Here is a 9,125-nt window from a genome sequence, read left to right as displayed (position 1 = left end):
ACAGGACAAAAGGAAGGGCGAGAATGTTGGAAACCTCTTCATTAGTAGCATTTCCCCAAGGATCTCCTGAAAATGAGAAAGCAAGCTTGGATTCTTTATGGTAGTGATCTATGGTGTTCTTTGTCAACTCTAGTAAGAAATCTGCTACCCTTCATCTCGGAGAGAAAGGAATGGCTCCGTTAATTTTTCAACAGTTTTAGAGAAGATGCATTGTGGTCAGTAAAAGAGGAAAGAAATACTCACTTTTGTTGAACACAGTTTTTTTAAGACACATAAAATCTAAGAGATGAATTTTTTTCCTCTAAAACCTTAAATGCTCAAATCTTGTGTTTGAATTTGTGATATCTCCTTTGACTTCACACTTATTTCCTTTCCCATACTTAAAGACAGTCTTCATTCAATTAAGAGCCACCAATAATACTCCTGTGAGATTTTTTTTTGGGGGGGGGGGCTTTTTGTTTATCTTTATGTTTACAACTTGAATCGGGTAGAAAACATGAGATGGATGCTTTGACAATTAGGAAACTATCATGTAAAAATTGTTTTTAAAAGCAAATGGATGCATAAGTTGCCATAGCCTGGAGAAAGAGGAGGTGAGCATCACCGAGAGTATTTGCTGAGCCTGCTGCAGCTATGTCAACAGCACAGGAATCTGTATCCAGACTTTTTACTGATTGTACAACACCTGCACTGAAGAATGAAAGGCATTCAATAGTCTCAGAAATACTCAGGATGAAGTTGTTTTATTATTTTATGATTGTTCAAACTAAGGCTAAGAATGATTCAGAGACTTGCTGAAAGGCCTGTGTCACTTATGTTGAACAGGAACAGAACCCAGGCTCCTGGCTCTGAGGTCATAGGGAGACTTTTGAATCTCCTTACTGATATTCTCCCCACATATACTTGTTCCCTTTCCAATCCTGCACAGACTGTCTCCCAACTCAGCCTTCAGGAAATCCTACTGAGAGCAAACCTGCTTTGAATGCAGTTCATGATGTCTGATAGGAAAGTGTATCATTCACCTGCAGCATCCAGTGTCTTATCAGCAGCCAATTCACAATACCTATGATAACCTATAGGGGGAAACACACACACACACACACAATTTTTTCCATGAGTACCTTGAACTTGGTAAGTGACTCTACAAATCTGAGAGATCTCCCATATAACTTCTCTCAGCTGTCATACACCTTGGGAGGATGGTAGTCATGAGAGGCTATTCACCAGACATGGCTGCTCCCAAACTTTCACCTTGTAATGTTGTCTTGTTGGCAACCAACAATCAATCTTAAAGTTCTGTTTCTTGTTTATTGACTTTATACTATGTGAACCATATCTATGATGAGAAATCGTCACTGTTCTCATTTTCTTTGTTCTGGATATGAGCTCCAAATGAAGTATTTGCTTTGTTGACTTCAACCTAGGAATTTCTTTCTGCTCTTCCCAATTATGGCAAGTTCCTTTGTTTATGCAGCTCCAGCAGACTAGAAGATATGCCTGTGTAATTAGTTCTCTCAACTCACCTCCCTAATAAAGCTGTTTCTCTTTAGAGCAAGAAATACAAGCTGTGTTGAGCCCTCAGTCTTTGTGTGTGCTCTTTATCAATGTGTTAATGCAGAACAAATCTCTGGGCATTACAGGAGAAGGAATAGGCATAGTGAGCTGGTCAAAAGCATTTTGTTACACTGGGTCAGCCATTTCAGAGTACAGTAGACATCTACCTAGCAGCCTTGGGAAGCGAGGGCAGTCATCCACATCCTTAATGTGATATTTTCCCCTCTTATCTTTCAAATGTGAATAATAATCACCATAGTCTGTGAAACCAATTCTTGGAAACTTTTTCTTGTTAGGTCATTTCTACATGTTAAATTCTAAGTATTATGCATAAAGGAATTGCCAGCATTACTTTCCAATTAACTGATAAAGTCCCTTGGAACTCCACTCCAGTGTGTGAGAGGCATGGAGGGAAAATGATTTTTGGATGTCTAACTTAATAGGATTGCCTGTGCCATTGGGATTACCTTGTTTTCCAGTACAATTGCAACGAAGAAGTCTTTGTCACATTTAATTGACAACTTAGTGTTATAATTGTATATTAAAGAATATCTACTCCACTCAAGCATTAAGGTGATATGTAAATACAAGCTATTGGCCTCACTGGAATAAGCTGAAATCCCTGCCAGATATTTCATTAGCTACCTATAGAGAGTTTGTTGCCAACCCTGCCTGTCTTTTGGGAGTGGAATCTTAAGTTTTACAAATGTGACAAATGTCAGGAAGTGAATTCCCATATGGGATCCATCAAAGCAGGGCAGATGCTGGGGCTTGAGCTCTGCAGAAGCAGAGTCTCATCTTGATCCTAAAAGCATCTGCTTAGGATTACCTAATATGGATAACTGCTCCTCTTTGGGCCTGAGATCTTTTGCATAATCCTATACAATTCTTATCTCCTAAAGGTGCCACTCTTTCTTAGCATGAGAAAACTCATCTCTCTGACTAGCAAGCCCCTCCTGCATTGCCTTGAGGAGAAGGAGGGAGGAAGGGAGGGTGGGAGGGAGAGAGTCTTCTGAGAATTCTGGATCATCCTTGCAAAAACTTAAATTCCTCCATCATCACTCAGGGAAGTATTAATACTTTGTATTTGAGAAAAGACCCTGAGAAATGACACACTTTTTTGCTCATTGTCTACCATCCCTTCTTTCTACTTCTAAAGCCACATCTTTTCTCCTGAGAAAAGGGCAAATACCTTTGTTGCATTGCTCTGTAGAGGTCAGGGTACAGTAAAAAGTTGTGGGTTTTGTAATTTGGGCGAAAGATCTCATAGTGCACTAACTTCTTTCTGAGTCAGCACGAAAATAAAAGTCACTGGGAGATGAGGTTAAGGGTCTCACTCAGGGGCTCTCATCTCAGACAAGATTTCAAGTCTCAGCAGAGGAGAAAACGCCTGTTCTTCAGTTGTTCTGCCAGGCAGCTGCAGAAGGTAGTGCTAAATACGAATTATAGGAAGTTAGAAGATATTATGTAACTGAGGCTATTGTTATTAAAGACAAAGCCTGACACTCAAAGCAAAGACAGATATTTTTGTCTCCAAACACTATGCATGGACATGAAGCAGATAAATTCCTTGGATGGAGAAATCACTCAGTGGTTAAGAGTATTTGCTGTTTATGCTATTTGGGGTTCACGAAAGGAAGAGAACTGATAGAATGGATGAATATTTTGTGTATATAATATGGTTTTAGAATGATTTAGACACTGTGGTTCCAGTTATTCCTCAGTAGCTATCTTGAAATAAAAAGGCCTAGAACCTAGCAGTCAGTCCCTGAGACTGAACGGTTCAGCAGTTCCAATAGGGTGCTGGAGTCCAAGAGGATTCATAGAGAGCTGCTGATCTTCAGTATACATGGGATCTTGAAGATGTAGGCTCTAATGTCAGTGAAGGAAAGTCTCAAAAGGAAGATAAATGAGAGTGGAGATCAGCAGGCACACTGTAAAACTGTTTCATGTCCTTTTATGTAGACTGCCACAAAAAAGTTGTGTCCTAGAATTAGAGTGGCTCTTCCCATCTCACATGATACAGTTAAGAAAACCTCTCCAAGGCTGCCCAGCTGCTGAGTTTGGTTGATTCCAAATGTAGCCAAGTTGACAGCCAAGATCAGCCATCAAAGCTCTTACAGAGGACCTGAATTCAGATCCCTGTAAACCCAACACCAAGGAATCTGACACCCTCTTTCAGCTTTTTTGGGCACATGCATACAGATACTAACAAGCACACACACACACACACACACACACACACACACACACACTTACACACACCTCATACAGCTAGTGAAAGTTAAAAGAAATCTCTTTTTAAAAAAACAAAATTTGGAGAAGTTTATAAGATGCATGCCCCTGCCCTTCCTTTTCTGATACCATCCACACCTCTACACACAAATCCTCTGTATACCAGCCAGGACTGCTTACAAAAATCCTACCACATTAATTCTTCAGTGATATTATGAACAAACTACACACTAGAATCAACTTAAAGTCAGAAAACTATATTTGGCTCATGGCTTCAGAGAGTTTCAACTTATCATGGTAGGGAGGAGATGGGGAAGTTCATGCCTATCAGAAAGGGAAGCAGAGGCTCCTTACATCATAGAGGCTAGGAATCTGTGAGTGAAAGAAGCCAAGGATAAGCTACTCCCCATTAAAACCTCACCATTGCTGACATATTTTCTCCAATTAGGCCCTATCCTTTAAAGGTTCCAAGACCTCCTAAGATAGTGCCATCTACTGGGGAATAAGTACTTCAAAGAAGACCTCATGTGGGGCCTTACTCATTCAAACCATAATGTGTAGTTTTGCTTTATTGAAACGAATCAAAGTCCTAACATTATTGTTGACAGGAGAAGCTTCTCTCCCAAACTGCTATCAACTCAAATGACCTGAAAATGAAAATGCTCTCGTAGTCTATGTTGAGCTAGGTGCCCAGCAAAAAGGATTGTGGAGTATCTGCAACTACTTAGCTAAACTCTGAGTTTGGAGTGGGTAGTGAGGACCTCCTACAAGCATGTCCAGGAAAGGGCCATGGCCAGAGTACTGGAAAGGGCACCAAATTAACTGAGCCTGGCAATAAGAGCTCCTGAGTATCTCAAAACAGGAAACTTCTTGACTCATATTTATGAGACTTCTCCAATGACATAGCTGGGATTCGGATCTTTATTTCTGTAAAAATAAAGTGCTAGGAAAGTTTTCCTGTGTGCCATGAAGTGATAAGCTAGAACTTAGAGTTAATCCGTGGGAAACAATCACCTCTGGATGACTTTGCTTCTGACTAAATAAATGTAAGATAAAATTAGTGCCATTGGGTAACAAGACATGATTTCCATATTTTACTGACACGTAATGTTAGGAATCATTATCCTAATGGTTTATGAACTTCTTGTATTACCAAATGACATACCAGACAATATTATGATCAGGAGCAGAAGGTTTCATCCTGTGTGACATAAGCAAAGAGAATCTGCAGAGTGTAGAGCTGTATGTGCTTGTCTGGGTGCGTGTCCTTAGAACAGGTTCACTCCCTTGTAATAGTCATTCTGTTTGTCAGAAGGCAACATGGGAAAAAGAATTTTAAGTCTAACACTGATGAACTTCGTATAGTCAGAAAACCCCACACAACCATGGTTTTCTTTTCTCTTGTATATTTAAGGTTGTTCTCTTTGACTTAAAGAACTATGTGTAAGAGCTAGAGAGATGGCTGAGAAGTTGAGAGCACTGGCTCCAATTCTAGAAAACCTGAGTTTGATTCCTAGTACCCACATAGCAGCTCACAATTGTCAATAACTCCAGTCCTAGGGGAACTTATGCCTCATTCTGCCTTCCAAGGGCACCAGGTATGCAACTGATACATAGAAAAAACACTCATGAACTCAAAACAAAATAAAACAATTTTAAAATTAAATTAGTAGTGACCTTCGTCTGAATCTCTGAGTAAAGGCGCATAATAAGAGGTTGGCAACAGCACAAATTGAACAGACTCTTCACTGACCCTCTCTCAGTGGCAAAGTCTTGTATTGGGTATCCCAAGGTCACAGAATAGTAGAATGTTTCTCTAGATGCTTATCTGAGGCATCATGTGGTATCAGAAGATACAGCTGAAAATGAGCCTGTAATGAAACACAGCCTCTGTTTCTTCCTTTTCCCTGATGAGAACAACCTTCTCTGGCTGTGTCTCCTGAGGGGGACCTGGAAATTCTAAACAGCATCTTGGACACCTCTGGAATCTGGATAGTAAAACTGGGGCATAACTCTTCACCCATCCTCCATCCACTCCCTTCTTTCTCCTTCTGTGACTAAAGAAGGCTCAGAGTTGTTATGGATAAAACTGACCAGATTACTGGCACAAACTTGGTCAGAGGAAATCCTACAGAGAGGTGACAACAATCCATATGATTTTGAGATATTGGGTAAAGGTCTCCCTGGCCTCAATGGTCTGTGGTCCAATAAATCACCTTAGAAGGTGGACTGGGGAATAATGCAGTGTTATGCAACACAGGAGAGTTCAGAGTCACTAAGCTTTCTCCAGTATTTGCAAATGTGTGAGAACTTATAGGCTTGCACTCTCACAGCCTAAGGAGCAGTCACAGTCTCAGAAGGGCAACATCTGACTCCAATTCCAAGTTCATAAAACAACTGGAGCAAACATACCAGGCTGTGACCCTTTCAATAACAAAACCCAAAGAGGCTCAATGGACACACATGGCATACCTCGGAATTTAACAAAAAATGGCATGCAGATTTCTAACAATCAATAGAGAAAGAAAAGTGAACCATTAATGGAAGGTTTGCAATAATCCAATTGAGTATGTATAGGTGTATCATATTAAATAGAGAAGACAAGTTTACATGAAATAATAAAATAATCACAATAATGGTAAGATACTAATCAAGAAAGAAATCTTTAATAATCACTATCATTGGTGAGTCATTTTTCCCGTAGGAAGTTACTATCTGTTCAAAAACTGTTATAAATCAACCATTTCAAAGTGCTTCAAAATGTAATGAAATTAACAAACAGATTCACAATTAACACTGAGAATAAATGGGAGAGTCTCTAAATGAGAAGAACCATTATGTAAGCACTATTAAATTGGACCTTGCTCTTGACCCTGCCTGCGAAAATAGCAGACAAGCAAATGTGGAAGCCAGAAGGGTGGAAGGTGAATGTCCTTCTCATATGAAGCTGCTCTGTGGCTCATTATCCCAGGGAACAAAATAGAACAGCATAGTTACCCAAGCCTGCAGAGTTCTGCCTCCTTCAAAGCATCAAACACACATACATATCTCCTTTAAGATGTTTTCCATATTCTAACAGGGAACTTATTAACCATACATATTATGCTTAAGAAAATTGTATATGTGCATGTGCATGAGCATATATTACTACTATAGACATGCATCAGTTTACTTTGGAAGCCAAGATATTTGATGTCAGATACTGAAGAAGTCCTGAAAAGAATGGGTATTCTTACATATCTGGGATCCACTTGATTGAGTATAAAGTAACATTCTTTGTTAAGGCTCATGATACAAAATTGAACAATAGTGCTTATACTTTTAAAAACAGACTTCCAAAATGTAAAAAAATCTTGAATGAGTCCTGTGTTTACTGAAGGGTGTGTGTATGTCTCCAGCCAGGCAGCATCCTTGAGGAGAGTGTCCTTTTTATATGCTCACTCACTGAGTGCTTGAGGTAGCTGCATATTTTTGTTGTTTTCTTCTTTCATTAGATCTGGTTGTGTATTTTCTGTGGCTTGTTGATTCCTTTTTTTTTTTAAAGCACCAAAATATATGGATTTTATAGAAACTGTCTTATACTGTATTTGTAAAGCCTTACAATGTATTCACCTGTCTCCTGCGACATGAATCACAGAGGAAAGTGGTACTACCTAACAGGAGAAGAATGGGCACTGGCAAAGTCCAATGCACTTGGAAACCCCAGGAAGAGTGTTCTTGCATTGTTTTGGAAGATTTTTTCTATTGTTCTCTTGTCCATCCTCATTAACAAATAGAGCACTTCCCCCAAACCTGAGATGCCAAAAAATGAAAAAGTTTATTGGCTTAATATAACTAGTTTTCAAATGTTGAAGCCACTGTGATCCAGATAATTATTATCCAGAATACATTATCCATTAATATCTCAAATGTGTTTAAGTGATGCACTACTGTTACAGTAGAAAATAAAAACAGAACAAAATAGCTCTTATCAAGAAAATAGGATCTCTGGCTTGGATGGAGAACTAATATTCCAGGTGGACCAGGTCAATCACTTGGTCAAGGGACAACTAGTAGCCCATGCTAAGAAGAGAGGTGGGATAAACAGTCTTTGAATGAGGTACTATATTTTTCATGACCAGAATTACAACCCTTCAGACAGTAACTTAAGCCAAGAGGCATAGTGTGTTTGAATCCAGCTGGGGCTACATTAGACTCAGGTGTTTAAAAATAAAAAAAATAAAAAAGAGGAGGAATAGGAGAAGGAAGAGAAGGAGGGGGTTTGCATTAGTTAAGGTACTTCTTAAAACTCTTTGATAAGTTACTACAACAAATTGTAAAACATAATCATTCAACAATGAGATCATTTTACTTATAAAGATTCCAAATGATATCTTATTAAGTGACAATCTGCAAAGTGACTGCCAAATTATAGCTCCTCCGGGTTCAGGGCAAGAACCCAAGTCTCCTTCCCCAGCCATCAGAGAGAAGTGATACCTGAGCAAGTCACATGGCACCAGATAGAGGTGGGAAACAACCATACTGTGTTCTTGGGGACAAAAGGAAATAAGTCGGTGACTCTCCTGCAGAAGCTCTCACAAAAGATTTGCAATTTCATTTTTGTTTACTATTTTCTTTAGACTTCGGAATATTTATGAATATCAATGCAAATGAAGGAAATGTGTATATAGACAGGTACTGTCCCAGCTGTGTAAACTGCCATTAAGTGCTTCTTCCACAGTAAATAGCTAATTTTGAAATTATTTCATGTACCAATGTCCTTTCTAATAAACTTTGGGTTTTTTTCCTTAAATTTTATTTTACTCTTTAACATTGCACAGTCGAGCTCCCAAAATGCACAAAGTGCAGAATTCATTGAGCTAAGCCAGCCAAGAAGTAGGATAAGCTCTCTGCCATTCTCGCTTAGCTTGGAGCTTTCTGTCACCAAATGCTCTGCAGTCTCCACTGTGCAAAGTGAAATTGCCACTGCCCTTGCATGAACCCAGGATAAGAAGATGGGTTAGATAGCTGCTTCTCTCCACACAAGCTGAGTATAGACATCTATCCCTTGTCTAGGACAGGAAAAAAAAAACAATCAGAGAAGATTTCAGTGGGTGTCAGTCTAGCCACCACAAGGCACTACTGATGTTCGCAGTGACTGACACGGAGAGACATACCCTGTGGGCAGTGCAGTAGAAATTTCGCCTATACTAAATATCACTTGCTTTGTACTATTTGCTTCTTGCTATGAAACTTTCCATCAGCAGAAAGGACAGCTGAAATATTACGAATTGCAATGTTGAATTCATTTGTGTTCTATAGAAGCAAAGAAAAGATGACTCTCATGCCTCCTTGGC

This window comes from Arvicanthis niloticus, chromosome 14 (genome assembly GCF_011762505.2).
Source record: "Arvicanthis niloticus isolate mArvNil1 chromosome 14, mArvNil1.pat.X, whole genome shotgun sequence".
Classification (NCBI taxonomy): domain Eukaryota; kingdom Metazoa; phylum Chordata; class Mammalia; order Rodentia; family Muridae; genus Arvicanthis; species Arvicanthis niloticus.
Note: the sequence above shows the minus strand (reverse complement) of the source record.